This window comes from Neophocaena asiaeorientalis, unplaced genomic scaffold (assembly GCF_003031525.2).
Source record: "Neophocaena asiaeorientalis asiaeorientalis breed wild unplaced genomic scaffold, Neophocaena_asiaeorientalis_V1.1 scaffold204, whole genome shotgun sequence".
NCBI lineage: Eukaryota > Metazoa > Chordata > Mammalia > Artiodactyla > Phocoenidae > Neophocaena > Neophocaena asiaeorientalis.
Genome location: NW_020173922.1, coordinates 7,344,513 through 7,352,744, shown reverse-complemented (window position 1 = coordinate 7,352,744; position 8,232 = coordinate 7,344,513). Strand labels below are relative to the sequence as shown.

The 8,232-nt window shown below is 43.3% G+C and overlaps 1 long non-coding RNA gene across 1 annotated transcript; it reads right to left on the bottom strand.

Moving 5' to 3' along the window:
• Positions 1–315: 315 nt before the first annotated feature.
• On the bottom strand, positions 316–8,015 carry LOC112404335 (uncharacterized). Its single transcript, XR_003004071.1, has 3 exons — positions 7,865–8,015; positions 3,387–3,531; positions 316–395 (listed from the first exon to the last, which is right to left on the bottom strand). It is a non-coding gene; the product is annotated as an uncharacterized LOC112404335 (long non-coding RNA).
• Between the last annotated feature and the right edge of the window lie 217 nt (positions 8,016–8,232).

The window sequence follows — 8,232 nt, the reverse complement described above, 5'->3', positions numbered from 1 at the left end:
CCCTGTGACCTTGGAGTTAATCCATCTAAGCCTCGAGATTTTTAAGTGTAAGATGGGGATAGTAACAGTACCCACCTCACAGGAATTTTGTGAAGATTAAACGATAGGATGCATATAAAAAGCTTACTTAGACCAGTGTCTGCACTGCAGTAAGTGTTCCCCAAAAAAATGTTAGCTAAATTAAATGGTAACTAACCACTTTGTTGGAAGATGAACTTTGATGAGTGCCCTTTTAATAAGCTTTTGTTTCCTCTGGCAGATGTTAGGTGAAATTGTAAAAGATTGATTTTTCAGCATAATCCCATAAATTGTCAAGGGCAGGTGCTCACGTAAAGGTGGAACCGGAGGTGGGTTTCCGCCCTTGTTCTATAAGAGCCCCAGGATCATTTCAGGACCTAAAAGAAAATGATTTGCTGGTTACTTTGGAGACATCAGGATCTTAGTTTTCAGAGAAGCTTCCCTGCCCTCCTACTGGAAACTAGTCCCCAGTCTTAGTCTTCTCTGTTATTCTAAATCTTAGACCCCTGATTGTTTTCTTCAGTGTAGACACAACAATTTGAAGTTATTCTGTTTATTTGTTGACCCCCTACACACATTGTCTCCCTCTGCCCCACTCCTCCCCACTCTGCTAGAATGTAAGGTCCCTGTTGGCAAAGATGGTGCTGGGACTATGTGGTTCATGGCTGTAACCTCAGGGCCTAGGACAGTGTCTGTGTATTGTAAATTCCCAGTAACTATCTAGTGAAATGAATGAACGAATGAATAAATGAATGATTTTATGAATGGGCAGTCCTGGCAAATGCTCAGGGCTTCAGGCTTTCCTTAGAAGTGTAGAAACGAAGGTGAAATGATCTTGTAGTGGCCACAAGAGGAAAAGAGAACTAGTGAGATTCACGACCACCCAGACCCAGTAATGGAGTCTGGGACCACATGGATGCAGAATTTCTAGGGGGAGGGAACAAAGGAAATATATGGTAGCTGGGCAACCCCAGGCCAAAAAATTATACACACACACACGCATGTGTGCATGCGTACAGAAATACACTATCCAGTGAGACTTGGGGTAAATTAGAACTTGGTAGGTTGTTTCTTATTTCAGGCACAATAATCTTTCTCTCCTTGGCCTCTGGGTCACCACCCACTCACTGCCTCTTGGGTCTCCTTTCTCACTGGTCCCTCCTCCTTGGTTTCCTTTGCTGATTCCTCCTCATTTTCCCAACTTCTGAACACTGGATCATTCCAGGCTGTTCCTCAAACCTCCGCTCCACACACACCTCCTAGATGACCCCAACCTGGCTCATGGCTGCAAATACCATCTGCACACTAACAGCCTCCAAATATCTATCCTCACCTCGACCTCTCCTCTGCACTCCAGACAGGTACACATAACTTGAATGCTCAATACTCTCCTTGTATTATATATCTAAATAGACATCTCAAACTTAAAAAGAGACCAGAACTGAACTCTTGATTTTCTCTCCAAACCTGCTCTTCCCAATGGCAAATCCATCCTCGTAGTTGTTCCAGCCAAAACCCTTAGAGCTGTCCTTTTCTTCCCTCTCTACAATCCACATCTAATCACTGGCAAATTCTCTTGACTGAGTCTCCAATATACACCTATACTCTGACTACTTTTCTACCTCCTGGCTCCCACGCTGGTCCAAGCCACCATCCTCTTTTGCCTAGATTATTACGGCAGCCTCCAAACTAGTCTCTCTACTTCTGCCCGTGCTGCCTGTAGTTAAGTCTCCTCCAAGCAGCCAGAGTGATCCTTTCAGAACATTAAATTGCATCAATAATCTCCTCTGAGCAAAACCCTCCAATGGTTTTCCATCTTTCCAAAGTAAAGGAAAAGCATGATCTGACCCAGGATACCTCTTCTCATCTCATTTCCATCTTTTCCCCCAACTCACTCTGCTCCATCTGGTTGACAATCCATATGGACTTCAAATTAATTTAGAAAATATGAGTCTGAAAATTTGGGAAAAGGCTTAAAAGATCTGACTATAAGTAAATAAACTGTTTATGCTGGAGAAATGCCTGATTTTTTTTTTTTTTTTTTTTTTTTTTTTTTGCGGTACGCGGGCCTCTCACTGTTGTGGCTTCTCCCATTGCGGAGCACAGACTCCGGATGCGCGGGCTCAGCGGCCATGGCTCACGAGCCCAGCCGCTTCGTGGCATGTGGGATCTTCCCGGACTGGGGCACGAACCTGTGTCCCCTGCATCGGCAGGCGGACGCTCAACCACTGCGCCACCAGGGAAGCCCTGATTTTTTTTTTTATTAGTCATTCTCTGATCCCAAGGCATCAGATCAGCATAAATATTTTAGGGTCTTTAACACTTGCCTGGAGTTAATCTTTTGGGCCAGAAAATGCAAATTAGATTACCTCCAAGTTTCCTCTGATAACCCTTGACGATCTTGATCTTGGTCTTGAATAACATACCCTTTAGCTTTTAGTATTTTAGGGGGTGCCTTTTTCACACTATAAGAGTACCAAGGCTAAAACACCTGCTCTACTTAAGAGGAAACATAGACTTTCAACAGACGTTTATTGAAATCCTACTGTGTTTCAGGTACTGGCTAGGCATTGGGGAATCAAGGATGAACAAGACATGCCCATGTCTTCAAGGAACTCACAAGGGAATCCAGGTGGCAGCAAGAGGACCTGATCTTAATAGTGCAATGACAGAGGGATGCCCAGTGTGCTATGAAAGCCGACCAGAGGACACCCAGCTCAGCCTGAAGAGGACTGACAAGGCCTCCTAGAGGACATGGCACCTCAGCTGAAGCTTAAATTATGTGCAGAAATGGGGGTATAGGGTAGGTCATATTCCAAACAGGAAGTACAGCACGAGCAAAGCCATGAATCTGTGTGCTGTGTGTAGGAAACCACAAACGTTCGAGGCAAACCACTCTTAAGGTGAGACTGGAAAGGAAGACAGAGAGCAGGACACAGGGAACTTTATTTAGCATTTTAAGGAGTATGATCTTTGTTCATAGGCAACAGAGAGCCACTGAAGCAGGAGAGTGTGACTGCTACACGAACACGCTTAGAGGCAGGCAGACCAGTAGGGAGGCTATGGCAACGTCCAGGTAGAAGGTGCTGCAGGTCTGAATTAGGGCAGGAGCTGGGGAGATGGGGGAGAAGGAGACAGATTTAAGAAATATTGAGTTAAAATTAGTGGAACTTGATGTGAAGGAGACAAGAAGGAGGAGGTAAGGATAACACCGAGGTTTCTATCCTTGAGGACATTACCAAGTACAAGTAGTAATAGGATCAGGCAGGAAGATGATTTCATTGTTAGGTATGTTGAACTTGAAACATTAAGGGAAAAGCATTCATTCATTTATCCATTCATTCAAGAACTATTTATAAATTACCTACCTTGTGAATGTCCAAGTGTGAATCTGAAGGGAGAGGGGTCTGGACTTCAGAGAGTTGGGTGTCATTAGCACATGGGATGATCAGGAGTTAACCTTCAAGGATGGTTGGCACAGTACCTGGCACAAAGGACGCTCTCCTTGGGTACCTGTTGAAAAGAATGAATGAAGAGCTACCCTGTGAGAGTTTGTAAGAAGAGAAGAGCTGGGGATCAACGATGAAGCTCTAGAAAACATCAATGGTTCAGGGTTGGGCAAAGGACACAGAAATGGAGTAGTCAGAAATGTGGAGGACTGGAAGGGTGTGGTGTCATGGAAATAAAGTGAGGTACACATAGGACCCAAGTACACACACATTATCAGGTATCAGAAAGGCTTCATGAATTATTTCTAAGTTGAAGGTGAAATAGGTCTCTAGAAAAATCTAGATAAAAGTGAGCATTTCTTTTTTTCTAGAGTTTCGGAAGCTTGAAATCCAAGGGCTACTGGGCAATAGTTGAATTTCTAGTTACCAAATTTCATTACCAAGTTTGTGCTATTCTGTGCTTTTGCTTTAAATCACTTTGGATAACTGGTTTTTTTCCACTTACGATGATTAGTTTCTGTTCTTGGTGTTAACTCCCTAATGCTGATTTAAACCAGAGGATATAACTGTCAGTATGAGAACAGCTGAATGTCTAAGACCTGACAATAGCATTCAGTTAGTATTATTTTCATGTGCTGGTGATAAAGATGGTGGCTTCTGGTCAATTCCATGTGAGTGTGGTGATTACTGGTAGTAGACATCTGATCATCTGGTTTTTTATTGTTTTCATTTTGTTTTGTTTTTTGCCTACCCAGCATCCATACCCATTTTTATGGTAATGGCACCTGAGTTTTTCTTGGGGAACCACTTTCTTCCCCATTTCTAGTCCAGGTCATTTGGGTGGAGCTGACTGCACTGGGCTTCAAGGAGAGGGCATGTGACCCAGAGCTGGTCAATAAAACACTGCAACCCACTGGGTTCAGTGACTGGCTAAAGAATGGGTACATGATCAATCAGGCAATGAGGTAGTATTCTTGGACTTGCTAGAGAAACCAGGCCAAAGATAATTCTTTACTGAACTTAAAGCTGGATGGGTATACACCAGGAGCTAATGTGAAACACTTCATCACGGGGAGAGCCTGTCCGAGAATGAAGCTAATACACAGGAAAGAATTGCTGAGAGATGAAGAAAGAGAGAGAGACTAAGTACTAAAGGCATTCTTGGAAAGCCCAGATCTGGCCACACCTGAAGCTACACTTCTCAATTACGTGAACTAAAAATTTCCCTTTTTAAACTTTGGCAACATTTTGTTAGCTTTTCTACCACTTGCAACCAAAAAGTCCACGTGAGAGACACAATACCACCTCTCTTGTTTCTGCTTCACCCACCAACTGGGAATCAACTGTCTAAAGTCAAAGTCACTTCCTTCGGCCAGCCATCCTATGAATGCAATCCACACTACACCCGGCATTTTCAGGTCAGCCTCTCGTCACCTCCTGCATCAGCCTCCCTCTCCATTGCTACTTTGTGTCCCAGAGCTCTATTCATCACCTGAGCTCACTGAACTTACAAAGCCCTAAGTTCTAAGATCCACTGCTGTGGCCCTCACGGCTTCCCACGGACTCTTCCTGTTTATTGTATTCACCTACAGCAGGCTCTTTCTACCCTGCCAATTGTTTGTTTTAATAAGTAGAGGCAGGACTGGATGGAAGCCACTTCTGTGCCCAGGCTTGGAAAGCCCACTGTCAAATGGTTGGATTCTGGCCACCACCCAACACCACTCGGTACACTCTGTTTGAGCTCAAGTCTTCTTGTCCCAAATGTCGTACCTGCTGCTTTTTTTCCCTCTCTCCTGATGACAAGTTTAGCCTGATGTGATTCCCAACTCTGTCATCTCTACCGTTGCCGTGACACCCAGGACCTTTGCCACTTTCCCTCAGGAGTCTTGGGAATTTCTGGGAAATCACACCTTAGTGGTCTAGGAGAATCTAGCTTCCAGACACCATTTCACAACTACCAAGATGACACTCTCTCTCCTCAAATAAGGTTGTATCCCCGTTTCCTGCCTCCATACAGGCAAGGTACCTGTTTGGAGACATCTGCCAAGAATGGAAAATAACTTTCTTCAGAATTATATGAGGATAAGAATTTTTCCTTTGGCTTTTTCCTGAAATAACAGGGAAATAACAAAGGGACCAATGCTTCTCTGAGTGCAGATGACAAGGTGATCTCCTTCTTCTGCTTTAATTATCTTTCTCTCATTACATAAGTATAAATTCAGTAGTCTTCCATGTTCTTGTCAAGCCCCAGAGCACTGCGTTGTAACCATTCAACTCAAATTCAACAAATATTTAATTGAGCATCTATTACATGCCAGGCACTGTGCTAGGTAAGGGGTGTACAGAAGAGAATAGGACAGGCAAGAGGCCTGCTTCTAGGTCCTACTCCAGTGAAGGTTAAAGAGAGGTAGCACATAAACGTAACAAATAAATGAACAAAACGTCAGACAGTGAGACGTGCTATCAAGAAAATATAAGGGGTATGGACACCAAGGGGAGAGGAGAGGTGGGATGGATTGGGAGACTGGGATTGATGTATGTACGCTACTATATATGAAGTAGTTGGCTGGTGAGTACCTACTGTATTGCACAAGGGGAAAAAAACAGGTACAATCTGTTTGCAGGATATATATTAACTTTAAAAATGCATTCCAATATACGTTAAGTGCAGACAAATACTGTTTGATTCCACTTATACGAGGTACCTAGAATAGTCAAATTCATAGAGTCAGAAAGTACACTGGTAGATGCCAGGGGCCTGGGGGTGAGGGGGTGTGTGGAGGAGGGGAATGGGGAGTTAGTGTTTGAAGCGGACAGAGTTTCAGTTTAGGAAGGTGCAAAATTCGGGAGATGGATGATGGTGAGAGTTGCGCAACAACGTGAATGTACTGCGAGCCGCTGAACGGTACAGTTAAATAGGGTTAAAATAGTATGTTTCATATTATGTGACCTTTACCACAGTAAAAAGACATTAAAAAGAAAAGAAAATATAAGGGGATAATATGTTTCAGAGTTAGGGGACTATTTTAGATAGAGTGATCAGAGAAGGCTGTTCTGAGGAGGTAATATCTGAGTTAAAACCCAAATGAAGAGAAGGTACAAACCACATGAAGACCTCGGAGAGGACAGAGGGTCAGCACATGCGAAGCCCCTGAGCTTGCAGCAAGCTTGCATTACGGTAGGGGTAGGTAAAATATGGTCCAGGGACCAAATTCCGCCTGCCTTCTTTATTTGTATAGCTCAAAAGCTAAGAATGGCTTTTACATTTTTAAATGGCTGGAAAAAAAAATATTTCATGATGCATGAAAATTATACAAAATTCGAATTTCAGTGATATAAATAAAAATTTTTTGGAACACATCTCATTCATTTATATATTTTCCATGGCTGGCTTCATACGTCATTGGCAAAGCCAAGTAGTTGCAACAGAGGTTGTGTGCCCTGTAAAACTTAAAACATTTACTATCTGGCTCTTTGCGAAAAAGTTTACAGACCGCTATAATAGAGGAACAGGAAGAAAGACCTTCCCAGTCTTGAGAGAACCTTGAATTTCTTTAATGATTTCTGATCCTTTTGACTGTAAATAACAGAAAACCTGTTTCCAGTTGACTTATGTAACACAGAGGATTAGCGATAGCCATAAACTCTTTGGTACTTTTCCCATCAAGAGGTAGAAGCTATGTCATCTCTTTTTGAAGCTGGGTGGGCTTTGTGCCTGCTCTGACCCACAGTACATGATAGAAATGACCCTGTGCCAATCCACGCTTGGGCCTGAAGAGCCTGGCATCTTCCACTTTCTGCCTCTTACAACACTTTTGGAGCCCTGCATCTCATGCAAGAAGTCTGACCACCTTGGATGGCCACGCAGGAAAGTCCACATGGGCGTGCTCTGGTTGAAGGTTCCAGTTGAACCTAAACTTCGAGCCATCACCACCAAGATGCCAAATATGAGAGAAGCCATCCTAGACTCTTCAGATAGGCCATCGGCCAGCTGAATACCACTGAGTGACCTCGGTTGATGCTACATGGAACAGAAGAATCACCTGCTTGGCTTCCTGGACCACAAAATTGTGAACTGTAATAAAATGGATGCTGTGACCGCCTGGGGGGGTGGGACAGGGAGGGAGGGAGGGAGGGAGGGAGACGCAAGAGGGAAGAGATATGGGAACATATGTATATGTATAACTGATTCACTGTGCTATAAAGCAGAAACTAACACACCATTGTAAAGCAATTATACCCCAATAAAGATGTGAAAAAAAATAAAAAATAAAACATCACCAGAAAATAAATAAATAAAATAAAATAAAATGGATGCTGTTGTAAGCCACTCCATTTTGGGATAATTGTTTCACAGCAATAGATGACCAAAACAAACAATACAGAAATTTTATTACCTCACGTAACAAGAAGTTCAGGGGTAAATTAGGGTCCATCCACAACATATCCTGGTTCTGCTTTTCTGAAATTCCTTGGCCTCTGCTCTCTGCTTTGAGCTGGTCTACTTGTTAGACTGGCAGATGGCTGCAGCAGTTCCTGGAGTCTCCTTCAAACCTGACAATGTCTAGAGGAAGAAGAAAGATTGTTCTTAGGAGAAAGAATATGGAGACTGATCAGGATCTACTCTGGAATTAGGAATGGAGTCTCCTCCTCTGAGTCACTAGGGAAAGGACGGACGCTTGATCAAAATTCGTGGAAGAAAGGTAGGAAGGAAGGAAGTGGATATTGGGTCAGCAACCCACTGTGTTCAAGGTATCTTCCTTCT